The sequence below is a fragment of the Ovis canadensis genome, chromosome 6, assembly GCF_042477335.2.
Source record: "Ovis canadensis isolate MfBH-ARS-UI-01 breed Bighorn chromosome 6, ARS-UI_OviCan_v2, whole genome shotgun sequence".
Taxonomy (NCBI): domain Eukaryota; kingdom Metazoa; phylum Chordata; class Mammalia; order Artiodactyla; family Bovidae; genus Ovis; species Ovis canadensis.
In genome coordinates, this window is record NC_091250.1 from 93,494,803 (window position 1) to 93,521,302 (window position 26,500).

The following is a 26,500-nucleotide window of genomic DNA, read 5'->3' on the forward strand; positions in this document are numbered from 1 at the left end:
GTTCTTCCGTGTATTCTTACCACCTCTTCTTAATACCTTCTGCTTCTGTTAGTTTCATACCATTTCTGTCATTTCTTAGATTGCATCCAAGTACTGCATTTTGGACTCTTTTGTTGACTATGATGGCTACTCCATTTCTTCTAGGGAATTCTTACCCACGGTATTAGATATAATGGTTGTCTGAGTTAAATTCATCCATTCCAGTCTGCTTTAGATCGCTGATTCCTATAATGTCAACATTCACTCTTGTCATCTCCTGTTTGACAACTTCCAATTTGGCTTGATTCATGGAGCTAACATTCCAGGTTCCTATGCAATATTGCTCTTTACAGCGTCAGACCTTGCTTCCATATCCAGTCAAATCCACAATTGGGTGTTGCTTTTCCTTTGGCTCTGTCTCTTCATTCTTTCTGGAGTTATTTTTCCACTGAACTCCAATAGCATATTGGGCACCTACCAACCTGGGGAGTTCATCTTTCAGGGTTCTGTCTTTTTGCCTTTTCATACTGTTCATGAGGTTCTCAAGGCAAGTTCACCGAAATGGTTTGCCATTCCTCTCTTTGGTCAGTCCTCTGCAAGTTCTGTTGGTTCCATTGTTGTATTAATGGCAACCTCCTCCAAGAGAACTCATGCCGTACTCAGGTCTGCTGCACCCAGAGCCCCTGCACCAGGCCACTGCTGACCTGTACCTCCACAGGAGACACTCAGACACAGTTCTGGATCAGTCTCTGTGGGTTGGACATGCATTTTGTGCCCTTCCCAGGTCAGAGAACGTGAGCTCACTGTCCTAGGTGGGCCATGCATCTTAGTCACTTCCCCGGGTGCTGCTGCTCGGTTTCCTGGGGTGCGCTGTGGGAGCACTGTCTCAGGTGTGCCCTATGTCTCCTCTGGAAAGCTGGAGGCATCACTAAAAACAAAGCTGCTGCTGCTGCTGCTAAGTCACTTCAGTCGTGTCTGACTCTGTGCAACCCCATAGATGGTAGCCCATTAGGCTTCCCCATCCCTGGGATTCTCCAGGCAAGAACACTGAAGTGGGTTGCCATTTCCTTCTCCAATGCATGAAAGTGAAAAGTGAAAGTGAAGTCGCTCAGTCGTGTCCCACTCAGCGACCCCATGGACTGCAGCCTACCAGGCTTTTCTGTCCATGGGATTTCCCAGGCAAGAGTACTGGAGTGGGGTGCCATCGCCTTCTCCGAAGAAGAAAGCTACTGGAGGTGATTGAATTCCTGTTGAGCTATTTCAAATCCTAAGATGATGCTGTGAAAGTGCTGCACTCAGTATGTCAGCAAATTTGGAAAACACAGCAGTGGCCACAGGACTGGAAAAGGTCAGTTTTCATTCCAATCCCAAAGAAAGGCAATGCCAAAGAAAGTTCAAAGTATGGCACAATTGCACTCATCTCACATACTAGCAAAGTTATGCTTAAAATTCTCCAAGCCAGACTTCAACAGTATGTGAACAGTGAACTTTCAGATATTCATGCTGCGTTTAGAAAAGGCATAGGAACCAGAGATCAAATGCCCAATAGCTGTTGGATCATTGAAAAAAAATAGAGCTCCAGAAAAACATCTTCTTTTGCTTTATTGTCTATACGCAGTCCTTTAACTGTGTGGATCACATCAAACTGTGGAAAATTCTTAAAGAGATGGGAATATCAGACTACTTGATCCGCCTTTTGAGAAATCTATATGTAGATCAGGAAGCAGCAGTTACAACTGTACCTGAAACAACAGATTGGTTCCAAATAGGGAAAGGGGTACGTCAAGTCTATTTATTGTCACCTTGCTTATTTAACTTGTATGCATAGTACATCATGCGAAATGCCAGGCTGGATGAAGCACAAGTTGTAATCAAGATTGCTGGGAGAAATATCAATAACCTCAGATACTCTGATGAGATCACCCTTATGGCAGAAAGTGAACAAGAAATAAAGAGCCTCTTGACGAAAATAAAAGTGGAGAGTGAAAGAGTTGGCTTAAACTCAATGTTCAGAAAAGATCAGGGCATTCTGTCCCAACACTTCATTCTAAATAGATGAGGAAACAATGGAACTTGTGACAGACTTTATTTTTTGTGGCTCCAAAATCACTACAGATGGTGACTGCAGCCATGAAATTAAAACATGCTTGTTCCTTGGAAGAAAAGCTATGACCAACCTAGACAGCATATTAAAAAGCAGAGACATTACTTTACTAAAAGAGGTCCATCTAGTCAAAGCTATGATTTCCCAATAGTCATGTATGAATGTAAGAGATGGACTATGAAGGCTGAGTGCCAAAGAATTGATGCTTTTGAACTGTGGTGTTGGAGAAGACTCTTGAGAGTCCCTTGGACTTCAAGGAAATCCAACCAATCCATCCTAAAGGAAATCAGTCCTGAATGTTCTTTGGAAAGACTGATGCTGATGCTGAAACTCCTACACTTTGGCCACCTGATGCAAAGAACCGAATCACTGAGAAATACCATGAGGTTGGGAAAGACTGACAACAGAGGATGAGATGGTTGAATGGATCACCTACGTGATGGACATCAGTTTGCGTAGGCTCCAGGAGTTGATGATAGGCTGCGAAGCTTGGATTGCTGCTGTCCATGGGTTTGAAGAGTCGGACAAGACTGAGTGACTGAATTGAACTGAATTAAACCAAACTGTTCATTTTGTGTGTTCTTCTGCAGGTGGGTTCAGTTTAGTGCATCCTAAAGGGGTTGCACGTAAAGAGATAGGAATATCAGACCACTTGATCCGCCTTTTGAGAAATCTATATGTAGGTCAGGAAGCAACAGTTACAACTGTACCTGGAACAACAGATCGGTTCCAAATAGGGAAAGAGGTACGTCAAGTCTAACCCCTTTTACCTAAGGGGCTAGAGAGGTCAGTTAAAGTTAATGGACCTTTAATCCTGAAAGTAGTAGACAATACTTGAAATGATGGTCCTAGCGTCTTCCAATAAAACTTTTTTTAAAATAAAAACAGGTCACTGCTGATTTCATATGGGTTTGTAGATTTTGGCTTAAAGTTTTCTGCCTACCAATTCTCAAATAAGCAAATCTAAAAACTGCATTATGTTCAAATGGTTCCTGAACCACATCAGTTGCATCAGAACAAGTTTATGTTTTCAAAATGAGTTTTCAATTTCATTCTTAAGTTTGGCATATTGGAGTACATGGACATATGTATATAGCAAAAGAATAAAATTTCAAGTCATTAATGCCTGTACGAGGAATATAAATATGAACATTTGTTCACTGCAACATGCTAAGTCAGGTTACTCTCTCTGCCAAGGTGTCTTCATATTTTCATTTCTTAAATTTAATTTCTTAAATTTAACTTTTGGCTTACACTGTTTGTATATGTGGTATTTAAAAGTGTCTATTTACTCTAGCAACCTTGGTAGTGCCTTTTGCATTTAATTTAGACATTCAGAAACATTTTAACTAAAGTTATAAAATCCAAACATTTAAAATATATATTTCTATTATTTTAAAATAACATAAAACTAATATTATAATTCCTAAAGAATGTTTGTTTTATAATACACAGTTTAATATTGGAACTAGAAATATGTATTGCTTGCATTTGATATGGAAGGTATTCTTTCTTCACCTCCTGATTTAAAATTGCTTTATAATTTAGGTAATGTATTCATTAATTATATATTCCTTAGAAAACTTATCAAGGTTGGAACATATAAATACTTTCTTTACAACCTTCTCTAATGCAGGCAAGCAGTTTCTGTTTATGATATATATAATTGAATGCCCCTAATACTACTATGGGCATATAGTATATTATATATATATATATATGCTGCTAAGTCGCTTCAGTCGTGTTCGACTCTGTGCGACCCCATAGACGGCAGCCCACCAGGCTCCCCCGTCCCTGGGATTCTCCAGGCAAGAGTACTGGAGTGGGGTGCCATTGCCTTCTCCGATATATATATATATATATATGTGTGTGTGTGTGATATATATATATATATGTGTGTGTGTGAGTGTATATATATATATATACACTGATATAATTTTTCCTTTGATATATATATGTGTGTGAGTGTATATATATATACACTGATATAATTTTTCCTTTGATATCTGTATCTTCTGAATCTTAAGCTGCAACAAAAGGCTTTGGGGTAGCCTTTAGAATTGTTCTTTATAAATCATTGTCATAGCTCTTCCTCAACACTGAGATCCTGATGTCATTGAATGTTTTAGGAAAATGCACTTAATTAAGTATTAACATATGTGATTATTTTAGAATACCCGTGTAGACAATACTTAATGCTGCATTTTGAGTATTTTATATACCAATAAAATATCAGGAAAATATATCTGCAAATGTTTTCTTTGTGGGTATATATATGCAAATATAAAAATAGTGTTATTTGCAAGACTGAAAATATATTTCATTTTAATAAATTTTTTTTTGTTGTTTTAAAATTAGTAAAGCTTGTCCAGAAGAAGATGGGAAGGATTTTAGGAAATAATTGTGAGAAATTTTTAAATAGTCTAAATACAACCGACAAATAGCTACCTTTTTGTCCTAAACAAGCAGATTAAGCTGTAATATAATTCATAATCTTATGATTAAATATAATTGGGATACAATTGCAAATATATTTATTTGTCCACTTTATAAATAATCTCGATAAATTTTTATTGTAGTTTATTGAAAAGATACAAATATTCTTTATACTTATATTTCTTATAATTTTAAAATTAAATGTTCAAAAAGTCCAGTAATTACTTGAGTATGAATTATTTCTAACTGCCAAATGATTTTTCCAAAAACTTCTTTTCTGTTCGTAAGTTAAGTTAGTTCAACAGGATTGTGGAAAATTAAAGTGTGGTTTGTTTTGTGTTTTGGGGCTGGTTCTTGAATGGTACAGTAATATACATTTAAATATGAAATACATAGTTTGGACACATTGTATCCAATTCAATAAAGATTACTTCATCTTTAATGTGAGAACTAAAATTATTTAACATTTGACAGTAATATTTAAAATAATTTCTACTTACTGATCCTTTTCAAACTTATTTTTAGATTGTCTCATACATTAGCCAGTATCAGAAAACAAAGCCATGGGGAAATTTGTCATCTCTAAAATGGCTGTAAAATACATTTCATACATTATTTTCTTATATGAAAATTTTTTGAAAAATTCTGAACATTTTGTATCATTGGTGTCTCATGTGAATATAAAGAATGATGAACACTGGATAATTCTGCTACAGTTTGTCTAGTTTGGTAGACCAAGGAGGATACAAAAATTAGATTATGAATGGGTATGATTTACATTACCTTCTTCATGTTATTAAATTGCCAGTCAATGTGTCCAATACCATTGGAGAATTCAATATCCTCAAGAGACTGTATGTTCCATAAGCTCAGAGACTGCTAGCTTCATTCCCTGCTCTCTCGACTTAGAATGTCTGGTATAAAGTAGGCACTGAGTAAATATTTGTTGAATGAATGATGTCTTCCTGTGTTTGTTAGACCAATGAAAGTTCAATTAAACCAATAAATCATTTGTGAAAATTTAGTATATGAAAAACGATGAAGTCAATTTAAAATCAAATAGAACCCAGCTTGACTGTTAGCTGTGTTGATTTTAGAAAAGCACGTGAGTGGCTGCATTAATAAAGTACGGATGATGATATGTAAATTATAAAACTATTATAAGGACCAAATGAAAAAAAATTATTTTAATGCATTTAACTGTGTGTATAAAAGATAGAAGGGCTTCCCAGGTGGCTCAGTGGTAAAGAATTAGTGTAGGAGACACAGGAGCAATGGGTTTGGTCGGAAAGATACCCTGGAGAAGGAAATGGCAACCTACTCCAATATTCTTGCCTGGAAAATCTCTTGAACAGAGGAACCTGGAGGGCTACTGTCAATGGGGTCACAAAGAGTCAGACAATACTTAATGTCTAAACATCAACAGACCATACAATTAGTTTGAGCATTCCAATGCATAATATACATTTAAAGAAATTCAGTGTCTGCTGCTCTATAAATAATTTTTGAATGAATGAATGAATGAATAAATTCATTAATGTGAGGTTTGATTGCATTTGAAGTGTGGACACAGTGAGTGAGTTAGTGAATGAAAGTCGCTCAGTCATATCTGACTCTTTGCAACCCCATGTAGCCTGCCAGGTTCCTCTGTCCATGGAATTCTCTAGTTAGGAATACTGGAGTGGATTGTCATTTCCTTCTCTAGGGGACCTTCCCCACCCAGGGATCATATCCAGGTCTCCCGCATTGAAGGAGGAATCTTTACCATCTGAGCCATCAGGCAAGCACATATATATGTAAATAAATTAAATTTGAGGCTTGTATAGTTAGAGAACAGTTTCTTTAAGAAGTGAGGCAGTGAAATACATTCTTATTTCAAGTTGGAACACTAGAGTAGAAGTGATCTGTGGTTCTCTTTTCACAGTTAATATGAATGTAGCTCAATCACCTCCTAATTATTTTACACCTTTTTCTTCCATTTGTAACTTTGCAGATCTTACTTGCATTGAACATTTTCCCTTTTTCATTAAAAAAAATCTTTGATTTATTTTCATGGTTCTCCATCTCTCCCTCTCTTTCTCGCTTTTCCTCCCTCTTTCTCTCCCTCTTTCCTTTCATCAACATTTGATTTTTGGACCACTGTAAATATTTATGAAAAACCACCTATATTTTCTTCTCTATGCATGACTATTGGCTGCATGTTTGTCTGTTTATGTCTGTCTTATTCATCACTGAATTGACATGTACACCTGGGAAAATGTTCTAATTCTTGTAGAAAATTATGTTCTTATTACCTAAAAATGTTTTGTCTATTCTTTGACCTTTGTCAAAGGAAGAATAGATTAGACCTTGTATAATCAGGCAAGTATACCATGGAATCTCAGGTAACACAGATAAAAAGGGACAGGGAGACGAACACAGGTGTCCAGAGAAGAGAACTTGGTGTGAGGGGGTGAACTGGAGTAAGAAGTAGCTGCCTTAGATATGATCTATCCAGCATTTGTCGATAAGACAAATGTGTGAGACAAATGCTCATATTTTAAACTTTGGAGTAATCTGGCTGGTCAAAATACCTCTTTTATATGAACAAGTCATAACTGTGGAAACAAGCCAACATAAAACCTTGAGAAAGCTTTAAAATGGTAGCATTGAATATTGATGCAAAGTTTTAAAGATATCAATCAAATTATTTGTCTTTGTTTCTTTGAATGTCTGTTGTTATCGTTACAAAATATTGAGTTGTAGAAGTTCACGTATAATAGTTCTATGCTATGTACAATGTACAATACTTTAGGATTAAGTAGTTGAAGATACATGAACTTCTGTTCTGACACATTCATATGTAATACTTATTGCTTTCCTTTACTTGTGTGCTAGGGAAGCAATAAATAGCCAGGCTCCAACAGGTTTTTAGCCTGTAGTCTTTATACTTATAAAATCACTTCAGAGTAACAGCTTTCTAAATCATAGCAGCATATAGTATATTGCAACAGGTGCTACAGAGGAAATAAGCATAAAAGGGAATAAAAAAAGTAAAAACCCCATTGTTGAAAAACAGTTATTACCTCAGGCATAATTTCTTCCACACCTTCTCCTGAGCCCCTGCCTGTATAACCATCACAATCTCTTAAGCAGCAGTCAGGTCACTTTGTGAAACTGTGTCTGTGTTTTACTGCGTAGCATATAAATACCAGGTACTCAGCTTTAGCAGTTGTTTTCCTGACTTCATAGCTTTGGTAAATCATTATGAGGTGCAGCTGGAACGCCAGTGCTAGAAGGCTAGAGAGGGATCTCTTTTTTCAAAAAAGGTCTGCTTTTGTCAAATCACCCTGAAAGGAACCATTTTTCTCAAAAAGGCTTTTTCAGAATGTCCCAAATAGTCTGTCATATACAGGATGACTAGAGTTTAGAGAAGGATTTTACTTTATCAACATCTTAAACTCAACGGAGTTAAAATTCTTTCCTTTGTCCAGAATAATAGTATCTTAGGAAGCTACATGTTGGAAATAGTGGAGCGCGAACTGAGTGAGACTTGCTAGAAATAGGAATAGGATGATGATTAACTGTAAGAAGCCATTAATAAAGGCTTAATAAAGAACTTAATAAAAAGGGCTCTGTTGCAGTGACTAGCATCAATAGAGGGAATGTCATTTAGCAGAGCCTACACTGCAAGGAGATCCAACCAGTCCATTCTGAAGGAGATCAGCCCTGGGATTTCTTTGGAAGGAATGATGCTAAAGCTGAAACTCCAGTACTTTGGCCACCTCATGCGAAGAGTTGACTCATTGGAAAAGACTGTGATGCTGGGAGAGATTGGGGGCAGGAGGAGAAGTGGACGACAGAGGATGAGATGGCTGGATGGCATCACCGACTCAATGGACGTGAGTCTGAGTGAACTCTGGGAGATGGTGATGGACAGGGAGGCCTGGCGTGCTGTGATTCATGGGGTCGCAAAGAGTTGGACACGACTGAGCGACTGAACAGAACTGAACACTGCAACCTCAAGCATGGGAAGGACACAGCTTTTCAATTTCAATCATTGGCTATGAACCCAATCGCCTGTTAGTACTGACAGAGCTTCTCATTTCTCAAGTATAGGTAAAATGGAAGATAAAAGTAAAATAGGTTACTAAATTATAAACATGTTGTAATTAAACTCTTCCTACTTCTTGGTGTCCCTGGAGCCAGACAGATTTCTGGCTTGTGCGCCCTATTTGGCTGGGCTTAGTCATCTTACTCTGCCCTTACTCCAGGGAATACGGCATTTTCCTTTGTTCTTATGCGAGGTCTAGCTACCATTACTCCTTACTGATTCCCAGTCAGTCTTCGCATCTTAAAAGGGAAGGCAGTACACTGCCTTGTGGTCCCAAGTTTAAACTCGAATCAGACTACCTCGTTTGAATCCCTTTTTGGCCATTGTGTGACTAGGTGGACAGAGATGTCTTCTTTGAAAATTCTTAATTGTTCTATATTTCAACTTTTTTCATCCATACAGTGATGAAAATAATGTTTAAAGAATGTTCATGAAGAATGAATTAATTAACCTTTGTCAGGTATTTTGAATGAAGTTGAGTGCACTGTAGGTATTCAGAAAGGAAAGGCTTTCCTAATTATAAACCTCTGTTTATGAGCCCATAGCCCCATAGATTTTTGTTTAGAAGCATTGGTCAGAGTTGCACTTTTCTGTTCGTGTGTGCATATGTGTGTGTTTGTGTGATTCAATTTTGCCCCTTCATTTGAAAGCTATGCTCTTTGACATTTAAAAACCTGTTTTATATTAAAACTTGCTTTTTGCATCATCCTAATAACATTTGCATTGGAGAAGGAAATGGCAACCCACTCCAGTATTTTTACCTGGAGAATCCCAGAGACAGAGGAGCCTAGTGGGTTGCCGTCTTGGAGTCGCACAGTCGGACACGACTGAAGCAACTTAGCAGCAGCTGCAGCAGCAATAACATTTTATCCCTTGTAAAATATTTTCAGTTTCTCTTTTGAGATTGAATTTAGATAGAAAAAAAGATAAATTTGGCTGTATGAAGATTCATAATTTTTAAATGCTATCTATTTTCAAAACCAATTGTAATTTACAGCATGAGAATATTACACAGAATACAAGTGACAAGAGACTATATAATGTGGGCATTAGTTTAGGATATAGTTATTTATGAATTGTTTTGAGAAGTCAAATAGAACTCTAAGGCCCTACCTGTATGTGCTTAGGAAGGAAAAGTAGATATTATCTTTTCTCATGGTTGTGTGCTCCATAAGAATGTTTCTCTGTATCTTATTTGTTTAAAGAAGAAAAATACACTGAAGGAATGGTTTGATATTCTACCAGGTGGGTGCCTGATTTTTCATTATTAACTATATACATTGATTCAGTTCAGTTCAGTCACTCATTCATGTCCAACTCTTTGCAACCCCATGAATCGCAGCATGCCAGGCCTCCCTGTTCATCACCAACTCTGGGAGTTCACTCAAACTCACGTCCATTGAGTCGGTGATGCCATCCAGCCATCTCATCCTGGGTCATCCCCTTTTCCTCCTGCCCCCAATGCCTCCCAGCATCAGAATCTTTTCCAATGAGTTGACTCTTTGCATGAGGTGGCCAAAGTACTGGAGTTTCAGCTTCAGCATCATTCCTTCCAAAGAACACCCAGGGCTGATCTTTAGAATGGACTGGTTGGATCTCCTTGCAGTCCAGGGGACTCTCAAGAGTCTTCTCCAACACCACAGTTCAGAAGCATCAATTCTTCAGTGCTCAGCTTTCTTCACAGTCCAGCTCTCGCACCCTTACATGACAACTGGAAAAACCATAGCCTTGACTAAATGGATCTTTGTTGGCAAAGTAATGTCTCTGCTTTTGAATATGCTATCTAGGTTGGTTATAACTTTCCTTCCAAGGAGAAAGCGTCTTTTATTTCATGGCTGCAGTCACCATCTGCAGTGATTTTGGAACCCAAAAAGATAAAGTTTGACACTGTTTCCACTGTTTCTCCATCTATTTCCCATGAAGTGATGGGACCAGAAGATCCCAGTGATGGGATCTTCGCTTTCTGAATGTTGAGTTTTAAGCCAAGCTTTTCACTCTCCTCTTTCACTTTCATCAAGAGGCTTTTTAGTTCCTCTTCACTTTCTGCCATAAAGGTGGTGTCATCTGCATATCTGAGGTTACTGAGATTTCTCCCAGCAATCTTGATTCCAGCCTGTGCTTCTTCCAGCCCAGCATTTCTCATGATGTACTCTGCATATAAGTTAAATAAGCAGGGTGACAATATACAGCCTTGACGTACTCCTTTTCCTATTTGGAACCTGTCTGTTGTTCCATGTCCAGTTCTAACTGTTGCTTCCTGAGCTGCATACTGGTTTCTCAAGAGGCAGGTCAGGTGGTCTGGTATTCCCATCTCCTTCAGAATTTTCCGCAGTTTATTGTGATCCACACAGTCAAAGGCTTTGGCATAGTCCATAAAGCAGAAATAGATATTTTTCTGGAACTCTCTTGCTTTTTCGATGATCCAGTGGATATTGGCAATTTGATCTCTGGTTCCTCAGGTAAGACTAATTTAAATGCTGCTTTTTATTCTAATCATTTTGTCACACTTTTAGACAGCACATCATAGTAAGATTCTAGACAGCTCATAGGAAAGCCTTTTCCTAAAATTGGAAAAACTATGATTTTGAACATCTATTTCTGCTTTCTTGACTATGCCAATACCTTTGACTGTGTGGATCACAATAAACTGTGGAAAATTCTGAAAGAGATGGGAATGCCAGACCACCTGACCTGCCTCTTGAGAAACTTATATGCAGGTCAGGAAGCAACAGTTAGAACTGGACATGAAATAACAGACTGGTTCCAAATAGGAAAAGGAGTCCTTCAAGGCTGTATATTGTCACCTTGCTTATTTAACTTATATGCAGAGTACATCATGAGAAATGCTGGACTGGAAGAAGCACAGGCTGGAATCAAGATTGCTGGGAGAAATCTCAATAACCTCAGATATGCAGATGACACCACCCTTATGGTAGAAAGTGAAGAGGAACTAAAAAGCCTGTTGATGAAAGTGAAAGAGGAGTGTGAAAAAGTTGGCTTAAAGCTCAACATTCAGAAAACGAAGATCATGGCATCTGGTCACATCACTCATGGGAAATAGATGGGGAAACAGTGAAAACAGTGTCAGACTTTATTTTTTGGGGCTCCAAAATCACTGCAGATGGTCATTGCAGCCGTGAAATTAAAAGACGCTTACTTCTTGGAAGAAAAGTTATGACCAACTTAGATAGCATATTGAAAAGCAGAGATATTACTTTGCCAACAAAGGTTCATGTAGTCAAGGCTGTGTTTTTTCCAACGCAAAGAGTTGACTCATTGGGAAAGACTCTGAAGCTGGGAGGGATTGAGGGCAGGAGGAGAAGGGGACGACAGAGTATAAGATGGCTGGATGGCATCACCGACTCGATGGACATGAGTTTGAGTGAATTTGGGGAGTTAGTGATGGACAGGGAGGCCTGGCATGCTGCGATTCATGAGGTTGCAAAGAGTTGGACACGACTGAGCGACTGAACTGAACTGAAATATGATTTTGAATGGGGAGAAAAATCTTGATCCTCAGTACTTTCTGAGGCAGAGTCATTTTAAAAAGAGAACAGGTTGAATTTTAGGTTCTGGAAATTATCTTAAATCTATCTGTATCCTATACCTTTTAGAGAATCTTTCCGTATTCCCAGAGTAGGCGTACCTGAGTTTATTTTACAACTTCGGTAACAACTGAAAATAGCAGTAGAACAGATGATACAGGGTGGCTCTTATCTGATTGACAAAACATTTACCTAACAGTGTTTTCATAGAATTGCAGAAGTGGTTGATGTAAATATTATTGTACAGAATTTTTGTTATTTTTGAATATTTTAAAATAATATTTAAATACCTATTCTATAAGGTTGCAAATGTTCCAATAACAAATAGCAGATAGAAACCACTGTTCATATTTGAGAAACAGTAAACCAGTTAGCACAAACTGGAAGACTTTGGTTGTCTTTGGGTACTAGATTCAGTATTTTTAACATATCTGTGTTTGTTACTATTTTTATGACATTGCTTATGGGACATTGAATAACAGAAAAACATCATGTGTGTGCTGGTGTTGGAAGGATAATGGGGTAGAACAATACAAAATAGGGTGAAGAGATACTTGAAGTAATAATTTTACAAGTAGTTTCAGGATAAGATGTATTATCTTTGATGCATGAGAAAAAATTACTCAAAAATAAGCATTTTCTTGTAATTCGGTGGGTTATGAGTCTTAGTGTTACTTATTTGAGTGTCTCTAGCTTTGTCTCTCTCAGGAGATTGCAGTCAGGCTGTTGGACTGCAGTCTCATCTTTAGGCTCAACTGGAGGAGAATCCACTACTAAGATTACTCACCTGGGACTCTCTACTGGCTATATCATGACGTCATGACCTCATACCAGTTACATCGTGACCTTACATCATATATCAATACGTGGCAGTTGGATTCCTCCAGAGTAAACAACACAAAAAGCTTAAGATGAAAACCACAGGATTTTTATAATCTGATCTTTAAAGTGACATCCTATCACTTCTGCCATTCTGTTTATTTGAAGTGAATCAGTAGATTCATTTCACCTACAAGGGGATGGATTATGTGTGAGTATAGATACCTGCAGGCAAGAATCATTGGGGGTTCATCTTGAGGCTGCCCACCACAGATATGAAAGCCTGAGATATAGATTTGGTAGAAGTACTGAAAGAAAGATCTATGTTGAAGAAAGTATTGATAGACTTTGAAACGATAGCCCTAAATTTTAACCATAACTCTGTGTCAACTCAAGATATGACCTTGAAATAGTTAACTTAAGAGTTCCCATTGTAAAGTGAAATGTTGGGTTCAATTATACCTAAGTTTTCATTATTATTTCATATTTCCTTTTATCCTTTGCATATCATTGAATTTTAGGAACGAAGGAATCTGATGGGTATAAAGGTCTTCTATGCTACTAATACATTAAATAGATTGAAAACTATGAAGAGACTGCTGGATTTGACAATAAGGGAATTTTTTTGACAGAATTCTCAGTGAGTGAAGAAGACAGACCTGACTGGAAGTAATTAGAGGGTGAAGTGGCTGTGAGGTATTAGAACCAATAACTTTTGGTTGCTAAGGTGAGAAATTTGACAGTGAAATGAAAAAGATATGTATGTTTTTGAATGTATGTCTTTTTTTTAAGCATTAGAGACTTTCATGTATTTCTGAGAAAGATGGTGACCAGAGAGCCTCAGCTTTATTCACCTTTGTGCCTTAGACACTTGTGTAATGCCTGAAGCAAAGCAAATGCTGTACAAGGGGATGGTAGATGAATGAAAGCAGCTTTTCCTTCTCCCTTCATTAGAGGAAGGTCTGTGTGCCTAAGAGCAGGCACTAGACTGAGATTGCTTGGACTGAATCAGTTTGGTGACAGGTATTGAACAAGTTCCTTAAAGGTTTTGTGGCTCACCTTTTCCATATGTAAAATGAGTATAATAAATGAAGAAAAACAAAGACAAACCAAAGACATTTATATTGTTTATAATTGGGCATAAGACCTTAATATGGTAAATTTTATTGTTACATACTTTTATTTAAAAAAAAATATTTGCAGTCATTTTCTCTTTGACCTAAGCAGCTCTTACTTTTCTTTTATCTGAAACTTCAATCATTGGCTTAATTCTATTACATACTAGTGAAGCAGAAATTTATTTACCTTCTATTAGATGCCAAGCTTTGTGCTAGTTGATGCAAATGTAGAAATGAATGAAATATGACCATGTACTTTTAGGCCTCTCTCTAAGAGGAGACACATATACGTGAACAAATGAGAATAGTAAAATATTCTTGACCTTGTGATTGCATGTACACCCGTGGTGGATTCATGTCAATGTATGGCAAAACCAATACAGTATTGTAAAGTAAAATAAAGTCAAAATAAAAATTAAATATATATATACAATTATGAATATAAATTTTTATGAATTTGTCAGAAAAATATTACAGGGAAAGAGATTTGTAAATATTATAGAAGATTTACTTTGCGATGGATAAGATTAATGAATGTATTATTAATATTGATGATTGTGGAGCTATCCCTGAATCTTTAATTTTACAATAGAGCAAGCAGAAAGAAAATTTTGCAAGGCTCAAGTTCTAGTGTACAATAAGAATGTTAGGATTCTGATGTACAATAAGAATGTTGTGCAAATCCCTCTGAAATATTCAGAATGTAATCTTGACATTTAGGTACAACTGTCTTACATGAATAACTTTTAACTAAGGGAAAGAAAATAATTTGAAGATCCTATTTTATCTTTTGTGAATGACAGTGAGAACAGTTAATTTGAGCCTTTTTTATGGGAGGCTTTGTTTTTCCATAGGATGTTCTAAAAGTTAAGGACACATATCAACAATAACAACAACAAAAATATCAGTATTATGGTAAATAGTGCTTTTGGGACACAGAGATGGCTTATTTACATTATTTTTTTTTTTACCACAAAGGCTTTATAGAATATTATTAGTTGCTAAATTCTTAGGAAACAAAGTCATATCATTGAACTTAAATGCTGATAATATTTTTTAAGGGAAAACCTGTAACAAGAAGGAAGAGTAAGAACATTTCAAATAGTAAAATAAACAAAAAATCAGAAATGTCCTCATTGTGTTATTTTTAGAGTTTTTCCACCCTAAATAATAATGAGTATATTAACTTAATCAATACTGTAATAGATTTTATTAACAGGAAAAGACTTGCCTATCTCAAAGCTATAGCAATAAGGAATTACCTGCTGTTAAGTATCTAAAGCATTAATTTATTCACTTGAGTGCTTTATACTTCATCTATTTATCCAAATGCAGTGTATCTCCTCCAAAGATAAATCTATTTTTCCCTGCAGGATTTTGTCGCTGATTAAATTAATATAAATTGCTGTCCAACTCTGATTAAGTCACTGTTGTCCAATTGTACAAAGTTACGTTTTATTTGAAATGATTATTTTCTCGCTAAAGAACGTGTGTGCTTAATAACAATCCAACTATTTTAGGCTAATCTAACAAACTATTTTAGAATGCAATGGAAAATGTAAAATAAATATCACCTCACTGTGCTCTAATTGAACATTCTGAAGAGAATTTTCACAAGCTGGGGCATTTTCTTGTGCTTCTTTTTTTACTATTGATTTGTTCTATAGTAGTATCTATTGCATGTCACATGTCAAAGGGTCCCTTGATTCTCTGTGTAAAAGATAATGATATTTGAATCATGAAATTTTAAGCATTTTTTATTGGAACCTGAAGGAGGTAAAATAAATTGGGTTACTGTTAACAGCACTGCTATGTTACTTTAGCTACGAGAAAAAGAATACGGCTCATTATGATTGAATTCAGGACTCATTTCTAAAAGTGACATAGATTTATAGTTTCTTTTCTGTCAGTCCTACTTGGTCCCCCTACTAGATCTTTTTTGAAGTACGTAAGAAAGAGTTAGTGCTAATGGCAAGATTTTTTCCTATAAAGTTGTATTTTAAAGTTAGATTTGGGAAATGTTAGCAAAGCCACTCTGATTTTTTGAAACTGTGATGAATTATGACTACCAAATATAGGTTTTGATTAATATTCGTAAGATAGATCTTACATTTTCTTCGTTTTGTCAAAATACCTGCCAAGATCTTATGTTAACTGCTGCAACCATAGAGATTCCTCAGAAGCCTTGATAATATTTCAGGGATTTAAACTTCAATTCAAGAATATTAAATCGGGGTAAATGAAGGTTCTAAATTCTATTACCTCAGTAGATTTACAGACCATGTGTGTTTAGTACTGAAATCTATAGACATCATCCTATTCATATTGAAGCAAATATGTAGACTGTATAATGATGAAAAAAATAATGACAGCCTTTAATTTCAAAAAGCACATGATGTTACACAAGAATTTTAGTTAAGAATGTAGACTTTACTCTTAACAGATTAAATGGCTTTTCAGAAAAATCTGGCAGTGTCACAATCAGTCTTGGCCCAGGGGCATTTTTTGGGTTGTGTTCAGTTTGGGTCATAAGGTTCCTAATATTTATCATTGTATTTATACATCATATTTTCTGTTGTGTAATAGCTACTCTTCTATCTTCTGGTGAATTCCTTTCTATATTAAGTATTTGAAAACCTTCATTAACGTAATCAAGTATTCAACAAATATCCTTGCATATCAATACTTTTAAGAGTGATTATTGCTTCTAGGGAATTTCAGTCCCACCTCCTACTTCCCATTTCATTTATTTATTAAGCAAAAACTTGAACTCAGCTCATGCAAAAAAAAATGATGACATATACAGAAATAAATGAAAAGATAATGCACTAAATTTTTGTAGTTTGAAAAAAGAAGTGTACTGTAATATGTCTGATACCTAATTTTAAAAGTCTTTTATAGCTTTTCAATAATTTTTTTGTTCAATTTATCTAGTTTCAACTACAGTGTGGGTCTCCATGTATGTACATGCTTGACTCTTGCAATCCCATGGACTGTAACCTGCCAGGCTTTTCTATCCATGGTGTTTCCCAGGCATGAAAACTGGAGTGGGTTGCCATTTCCTTCTCCAGGGGATCTTCTCCTACATTGGCAGGCAGATTTTTTTAACAAGAGCCACTTGGGAATCCCATAAAAATAGTACAAAATCAAAAAAGTCAACTGCATTGGAGACATTAATGAAATTCCTCATTATTATGTTAGGGTATTCATGGTCAGAATTTTTATCTGGTAGTATGGTCAAGCTTTGGCTTGGTGGCCATTTATGTGTTGTTATTAATAAGCTACAAGTAACATTTACTTTATTTAAAGAGGTAATGATCCACATCAATAATTATCAAAAAGAGTTGAACCAAAAAAGACTGAAACTTTTTTTTTCTTTGTGAAATCATTAATGTTACAAGAACAATTTAATTCTCTAAACAACACTACTTGGTACAAAAATGTGTGGAATCAAGAATTTGAACTATACCCTTTAGCTCCTTGGCTTCCCTGATAGCTCAGTTGGTGAAGAAGCCTCCTGCAAGGCAGGAGACCTGAATTGGATTCCTGGGTTGGGAAGATCCCCTGGAGAAAGGATAAGCTACTCACTCGGTATTCTTGGCTTCCTGGTGGCTCAGCTGGTAAAGAATCTACCCACAATGCAGGAGAACTAGGTTCAATCCCTGGGTTGGGAAGATACCCTGGAAAGGGAAAGGCTACCCACTCTAGTATTCTGGCCTGGAGAATTCCATGGACTGTATAGTACATGGTGTTGCAAAGAGTCCTGGACAAGACTGAGCAACTTTCACTCTCACTTTAGCTCCTTGTGAACAGAAATCTATTCCTACTCTATTTATATTTTCTTGGTAAATGTATTTCAATACTAAGAAGAGTATATAGGGGAAGGATACAGAGAGCTTAGGGAAGTTTCTAACATTATCTCCTTCTCACTTGGCTTAGGGGATTTAAAAGTTTGTGCATACATACTACTGTATATAAAATAAACAATAAGGACCTACTGTGTTGCACAGGGACCTATATTCAGTATCTGGTTAATAACCTATCATGGGAAAGAATTTGAAAAAGAATAGATAGATGTGGGGGTGGGGTGGGAGGTCAGGGGTGTGTTTGTGTGTGTGTATAAAATTGAGTCACTTTGATGTACACCTTAAACTAATATGGCATTTTAAATCCACTATACTTCAATTAACAATTATTTTGAAATATATTTTGTGTTTGAGTTATTACTTTCTATCTTACTCTTATGGTTCCTCTTTATCTTTACTAATTTAAAAACTATACTTTGGCAAAAAATGTATAAAAGCTCGTTGACTTTTAATGTTTAATTCATTATATTTCTCCTCTTTAAAAAAAGCTTGAAGAAGATGATTGCAAGAGTTTTCCTTTGTTCTGACACATCAACATTACCCAAATATGGAATTTGCACTTTTTACATCTATAAAATAATTTCTAGTTAATTTCTCCATAGAGTATCTTAAGTGTCATATGTTTCATTTTTATTTCATTATAAATTTTCTTTGAGAATAGAACATAGGATAATAATTACTTCACTTAGAATATGATCTCCCAAAACCAATAAATTGTTGATCCTTATCAGAGTAATTTTTATAGGTGTCTAGGATTAACACTATGCTAAAAGGATTAATGCTATATTTCTTTCCAGATAATTTTGTGTCTTCTTGTTAATTTTTAAGATACACACACTCACACTGAGACATGCATTTGTATCACAGGGGGATTCTGGTAATGGGGTTAGTGATCCTTTGCTTTCTTGGCTGACCACTAAGTCAACAAAGCAAAAGATGAAGAAAAAAAGAAGGAAACTTAGTGGGGTCATGTCTGAGAGGGGCTAATGGATGCTTTAGGTTTAATGATATCTGAAATGTATTTTTCAATGCTCCTTAGAATTCAAAGAAACTTTTCCATTAACTGTTTTAGTCCCAGGGAATACTGATGTTCTCCACAATGCCATTCTGTCTCTGCTATGTATTTTCATTTCTGAATCTTAAATATTTAAGAAATCCAGTGTGGGGCTATTTGACTCTTTTCTGTTTGAGATGAAGTGAATCCTTTCGGTATCTTTGTCTTGGATTTGGATGGTGAAATTGTTTTACATTGGAAGTTTCCTGGCAATATTCAGCAAATTTTCCCTTAAGTACTAATTTGTAATAATACATCCATTTCCATCTAAGATTTTTAAAGGTGCCTGTGAGTGCACATGTGTGTATGTTTTATGTTCAAATGAAATAATAATATGATTATTTAAGGTCATATTTCAGTGATGTAGAAAATGTATAGATACACTGTAAAAAATGCTCTTTTCTTTCTATAGCATGGGTCACATAGGAAATATTCATTGTCTTTTTGCTGTTTGATTGTTTGGTTAATATTTGTTGGTATACTTCAGCTGAACTGGTGAAGTTTTTCCTTTTTTTTAAATCTTAGTTATGGGCAGATTAACTCTATACAAGATTGTCAAAGAGATGCTTCTTTGACATCTTGATTCCCAAATAATTTTTTTCTTTTTTGATACCAGGCTCCCAAACAGATTGAAATTTTTCTGTTAGAAGAAAAATAATAAACCACAAATACCTCAGTATAAATCAACTATCCATGCTTTGTTGTTATTGTTGTTCTGTCGCTGAACCTTTCCAGCTCTTTGTGACCCCATGGGCTGCAGCACGCCAGGCTTTGTTGTCCTTCACTATTGCACTGTTTGATCAAACTCATATCCATTGAGTCAGTGATGCCATCCAATCATTTCATTCTGTCACCTGTTTCTCCTCCTACCCTCAATCTTTCCCACCATCAAGTGTCTTTTCCAGAGCAGACTCATCACATCAGGTGGCCAAAGTATTAGAGATTCAGCATCAGTCCTTCCAATGAATATTTAAGGTTGATTTCCTTTCAGTTCAGTTCAGTTGCAAAGTTATGGGTGACTCTTTGTGACCCCATGGACTGCAGCACACCAGGCTTCCTTTTCCATTACCAACTCTCAGAGCTTGCTCAGACTCATGTCCATCCAGTCAGTGATGCCATCCAGCCATCTCATCTTCTATCTTCCCTTTTTCCTGCTTCCAATCTTTCCCAGCATCAGGTTTTTTTTTTTTTTTTCCCCCTAAGGAGTCAGTTCTGGGCATCAGGTGGCGGAAGTATTGGAGTTTCAGCTTCAGCAAGGGTCCTTCCAGTGAATATTCAGGACTGATTTCCTTTAGGATTGACTGGTTTGATCTCCTTGCAATCCAAGGGACTCTCAAGAGTCTTCTCCAGCACCACAGTTCAAAACTATCAATTCTTTAGTACTGAACCTTCTTTATGATCTAACTCTTACATCAGTACATGAGAACTGAAAAAATTAAAAAATAGCAACAACAAAACAACCATCGCTTTGACTGTATGTACTTTTGTTGGCAAAGTGTTGTCTCTGCTTTTCAATACACTGCCCTGGTTTGTCATAGCTTTCCTTCTGCATAGCAAGCGTCTTAATTTCATGGCTGGAATCACCATCCACAGTGATTTTGGAGCTGAAGAAAATAAACTGTCACTGCTTTCACTCTTTCCCCTGTTATTTACCATGAAGTGATTGGACTTGATGCTATGATCTTAGTTTTTTGAATGTTGAGTTTTCAGCTAGCTTTTCCATTCTTCTCTTTCACCCTCATTAATAGGCTCTTTGGTTCCTTTTCACTTTCTGATATGAGAGTGATATCATCTGCATCTGAGGTTGTTAATATGTCTCCCTGCAATCTTGATTCCAGCTTGTGAATTATCCAGCCTGGCTATTTTGCATGATGTACTCTGCAAAGAAGATAAATAAGGAGGGTGACTATATACAGGCTTGTCATACTCCTTTCCCGTTTTTGAACTAGGATGTTCTATTTCTGCTTCTAACTGTTGCTTGTTAACCAGCATACAGATTTCTCAGGAGACATTAGGTGATCTGGTGTTCCATTCTCTTTAAGAACTTTCCTTGTTCATTGTTATCCACACAAAGTCTTTAGTCAATGAAGAAAAAGTAGATGTTTTTCTGGAACTCCCTTACTTTCTCCATCATCCAATGAATGTTGGAAATTTGATCTCTGGTTTGAGAGTGTATTTATCTGTGGTTTTTTTCTTCCTGTTTTATTAGATAAAATTGACATACAACTGAACATTAGTTTAAGTTGTGCAGCATAATGATTATATATATATATAAATTTTACATAAATATATAAAAATATTTATATATAAAACACAAATAAAATGATTAATACATATTTTATGATACATATATCATATATATATAATGATTATATATATATATCATATAATGATTGCCACAGTAAATTTAGTGAACATCTATTGCCTCATACTGATATAATATTTAAAACTATTCTTTTTTTTTTTTGCAATGAGACTTCTTAGGATTTACTCTATTGATAACTTTCATAGATAAATACAACAGAGTTAATTATATTGATTGTGTATTATATCTCTAGTATTCATTTATCTGATAACTGGAACTTTGTGTCTTTTCACTACCTTTGTCCCCATACAAAGATACTAAATTGTTATTGACTATGTTACCCACTCTGTACATTTCATCCTCCTAACTCATTTATTTTGTAATTAGAAGAATCAGATACTAAAGTATACATTTTCATTAAAGGTAATAAATAAGACTTATCATAAAGAATAAAAGAAAGAAGAGACCCTTTTCAAAAGGCCATTATTTTATTTGACTAAATAATCTTATTGCTTTACAGAGAAAAATAATTATCTGCCTTTTATTTTAAGAGGTTTAGGAAAGAAAAGCAAGGGGTATAAGCTTTGTTTTTAAACTGTGTTATGTTTCATGAATAACATTAAAAATTATTGCAATAGTAAATATTCCTAAAAGCAAGACTATGTTTCTTTGGAAATGTAAGTTTCTGAGATATTTCAGAGCATACATTATTTTTTTTTAATATCCTTGAAAAGTAAATCAATGTCTACAAAACATGAAGAAATAGTCTTTTGCTTGCCTTCAACTATACCTTATTCAGTAGTTATAGATGTACTAGGAAATGAAAAAGCCAGATAACATAGATAATTGTTGCTTCTAAAAAGTAAAATTTTATAATTATTCTAATTCACAAAATTTTAACTGCTCCAAAGTTAGTGCAAATATAGTTATTGTTTCAAAAAATATTTTTAACCTAAAGATGCCTCAGCAGTTTCCATGGTAGAAAATCATGCACTTTGGCTCTTTATCTGCCTTCACTATGAATTGTATTAGAAGAATAGTTAAATAAAATGTTGGTTAAAAAGGTCCAGATATTACTTTGTATAGTAATCTGCTAGCTTTGTTGTTTCTGATGGATTTTCCATCACAGTTGATCTGTGTTTCTTTACTATATTTCTAGCTAGAGCCAAGTGTTGAACAATGATGCTATATATCTTTTTTGTACAATTTGCCAATTTTGGTTATTTTAGAACCTAGGTGTTCCTGAATTGTCCTTGTGAATCATCACCATTCTGCAGAGAAAGGACTGAAGAAAGAAATGATTTATGTACTGAAGCATCAATGGGATTTTTAAACTACATAACTCAAAGATATTTTTACCAAAGACAGGGAGAAGAGCTTTTTCTAGGGGATCAAAACTGCAGTATCTTTAAATAAATAGAAGCCATTAAGTCATTTTAGAAATATTAATTATTATTTTATGTTATTATTATTTATTAATTATTTTATTATTATTATTATATTATTATTATTTAAACTAAGTTAAATATAACTTAGAAGTAATTCTATAGCATCCTCTTATCTAATGAGAAATAAAAAACCAGTTACTGTGTATAAAAGAATATCTTGCTCAAATTTCATTTGATTTCATTGATGTGTGTAGATTTTGAACACTGAAAAGTATAGACAACCAGAGGATGGAGTGTCAAGACTTCTAGGTGAGATGTGTATGGTTTGTGTGGCTTGGTCTTCATGCATTTTCACAGTTCTTAATGGGACCATTTTTTTCCACAAAAACAAGAACAACTTGGTTATTCTTCCCACTAAACAAGGCTCTCTTATTGTTCCTTTGTTTTTACCAGTTGTCATAATTAAGTCACCATATTTGATTGATTTAATTATCTTTCTACATCAGAAAATGTGTGCTGTTATTTGTGTAGACATCTTTAGGAGTCATTCAGTTTAATTTTTTAAATGAAAATTCTTGACATTATTATAATTTAAGATGATACTTATTTTTAACATTATAAAATATTCTAGATATATATAAAGTACACTGAGAGTTAGAAATTGACTATTTGAATGATAATTCTCCAGTACTCTTGCCTGGAAAATCCCATGGACTGAAAAGCCTGGTAGGCTACAGTCCATGGGGTCCCCAAAAAGTCGGACAGGGCTGAGCGACTTCACTTTCACTTTGTTTTATCTATCATATGCATTCTGTTTTATTAGGTCACTAAAATCATAATATTTATTGAATAAAAATGAACATGATAAAAGATTACATGTTATCACTTATTAATATTATATGACATTTATATAAATTATGTTATATATACATGAATCAATAAATTAGTATATTAATGACTAAGTATTATAAGTTCTGTTATAAAATTATTTAATTATGGGAATCTTAACAGGACCTGACTTACATTTTTTTTTTTTGTCTAAATACACCCTTTATTATTCTGTAGTTAAGGACATTCGTGAAACCATTTCCTTTTCTGTTGAGGTACTGCCACTAGGAAATTTTCAATTTACTTCTTTTCCTTGACATTTTCTTTCCCAGGCTGTTGGTTACTGAGTCCCAGATGTAATTGCTTTTTAGTTTTTCCCAATGTTGCTCAGGTCAGCTTCTATAGTGATAGGGCTAGAAATATGATGAATGGAACATAAAGATTGTTTCATTTTTGTTTTGTTTAATTCCTGTTGACCGTTTTGCCTACTAGTTAAACCCTGGAAGTTGAGGAAATGTTGCTGATATGAAAATAAATTTCTTTACCCTAAGCAGCAATACCCATAGCTTCATCATATACTTGTTTTATAACTCCTTGAGAATAGATGTTATAATGATTATTATTTCTACTAAATTATACATATTTTATTATAAAGATTAAATATAGTTTAGATATTATTTTCTTCCCTATGAAGAATATAATTTGAGGTACAAGCAGCTGTCTTAAAAGTTGAGTTTTGTAAAATGACTGTTTCATAACTTGGTAGCTATCTGTAAATGCTAAATCATCAAAATATTAATATAAAAATGTATTGATGCATTCAAATTTTTAATCTGTGTTTTGGTGTTATATTAAACTAGACTATGGTAGCTATTGATTTTAAAACCATTAAGTGTATATTTAAATAAACTCTCAGTCATGTTAAAGTTAAAGCATAAATATTGCATCATATGCTACAACCTTAGAAAATCTCCCTTAGCATTAATGGTCCCTGACTCCCTTTGGGTATTTCAGGAATTGATACTCCATAATGGGCCATTAAGGAAGATGTTTAATTTGAGACCTATCCAGGTGCACCCTACTGAGATGAGATAATTTCAAAACCTCTGATTTCCCTCCTGCCTGGTTACTACTGCTACACTAACTGCAAGGAATGAAACATAGCAGTTATCTGTATGACTCTTAAAGGGCACTACATTTCTTTCATAATCTCAAGAACAAGGCATGTAAAATATATAGATATCCTTATGTTAGGAGGTTCTAAAGGAATTATTTTTAGACCTCATCTGTTACACATTAAAAAAAAATCCACTATTGTATATTGTTTAAACTTCTTTTGAAAAGATACATACTGATCTTTTTTTTTAATGTGAATATCAAGGGTTTAAAGTCAAACTGTTTATATGAAAGAGATGAATGGGACTGACTAGTCATGATAACTAAACCACAGTGAAACTCTGATATAAGCATCTAGCTCATAATGAGATTTAGCTTCCCCTGCATTCCACTTGGTTTTGGAAAATCTTCAAAGAAACTGTAAGGTTTTTTTGTAGTTTTCTTTTTTTTTTTTTCTTGTGTGCCTGAAGGAATTGGAATAGAATGAATTTGATATTACTACCTCAGTTCTTATAGCTTTTCTATTCTAGGATTTACTTTAATTAAGTCAGTTACTTAGTAACTGTCATTGTTTTCAGAGAAGTAGTGTTAAGACTCCCCACCCTCCCCATTCAGCCTTCTAAACTCATTCTACAGCTTGATATGAGTCTAGCATCTAAGTTGACTTTTAAGTATTGTTCCCAGCTATGCAAATAGCTTTTTACCATTGTCAACTGTATTGCTATCTGCATTGGTGTGATATTTTTAAAATTTTGCTAGAGAAAACATAATCATGTTTTTTATTTCTCCAGAAAACCCTGGTACTTAATTTGTAACTAAAACTTATGCTAGATATAATATATTATCATGATTGTCAATTATGAAGTACCCAGGTGATTTCAGTTATAAAACTGTCAAAAAGAAAGCAACATAAGACAATACTAATCTATCCCAATCATGAAGTCAGGGCAGATAATAAAAATCCAATAAATATTAGAAATGTTTGAGGTTCATGACCTAATCACCTCTCAAAGCCCTCACCTACAAATTCCATCACATTAGTATTTGTATTCAACATATGACTCCTTGGGGTAGGGGGACAAACATGCAGGTTATAGTATGTAGGCTGTAGAGTCAGTAGTCAATGGAAGTGATGAGATAGAGTAGGATCTTAAAAATGAAAGTACACACCATGTGTCTAGACTATTCTGGTGCAAATCTGAGCATGTTTATTTTTAGCTTTGTGACCTCAGCAAACTCTTTAACCTCTTGGTCTTGCAATTTCCTCATTTGCCAGTTAGGAAAAATAAAAATAGCCCCTTTCTTTGAAGTTGTTACAGAATTAATATTAATGTTTATTTTTAAAATAAATTAAGGGTGTTACAACAGTGTCTGATAGTAAGGAATCAGTAAATGTTTATTGTTATTATGAGGAGGACTATTATTTTGCCTCATGCTCTAGATTTTGGAATAGATTCACCTTCTCCTGTCAGAAGTAGAATTACTTACTTTGAAATAAATCTGCCTGTGTTAAATATAGCTTGCTTGCCTTTGTTAATTTCTACTTCCCTTGGAAATAGAAATCAGTCCTTGAATATTATCATAAATGACATATTATAAAACTGTTGTTGATTTTTTCAATATCCTTTTAAATAATGGCTGCATTCATCAGGCTTATTTTTCACAGCTTAATAGTGATGATAAAAGTTTGAGATTCTATTGATGACAAAAGTTTTCCTTTGTAAAGACCATAGTATCTATTTTACAAATCATGTACATAGAAAGAGTGTCAGATCCAGTTTTAAGTTTTCCTTATCTCATTTCAAATAGCATTATTTTTCAAACTGGTTGCATTAATGCTATTATTTAT

General features: G+C 34.9%; 1 protein-coding gene across 12 annotated transcripts in view; it reads left to right on the plus strand.

The window, feature by feature from the left end:
* Positions 1 to 26,500, plus strand: part of ADGRL3 (adhesion G protein-coupled receptor L3) — a 936,369-nt gene that overhangs the window by 325,474 nt on the left and 584,395 nt on the right. Inside the window, exon 3 of one of the 12 annotated variants that reach the window (XM_069593117.1) lies at positions 13,609 to 13,703. The exons of the other annotated variants lie outside the window; for them this stretch is intronic. The gene's annotated coding sequence lies outside the window, so the exon portion shown is untranslated. The remainder of the gene's footprint in view (positions 1 to 13,608; positions 13,704 to 26,500) is intronic. 12 annotated transcript variants of the gene reach the window in all.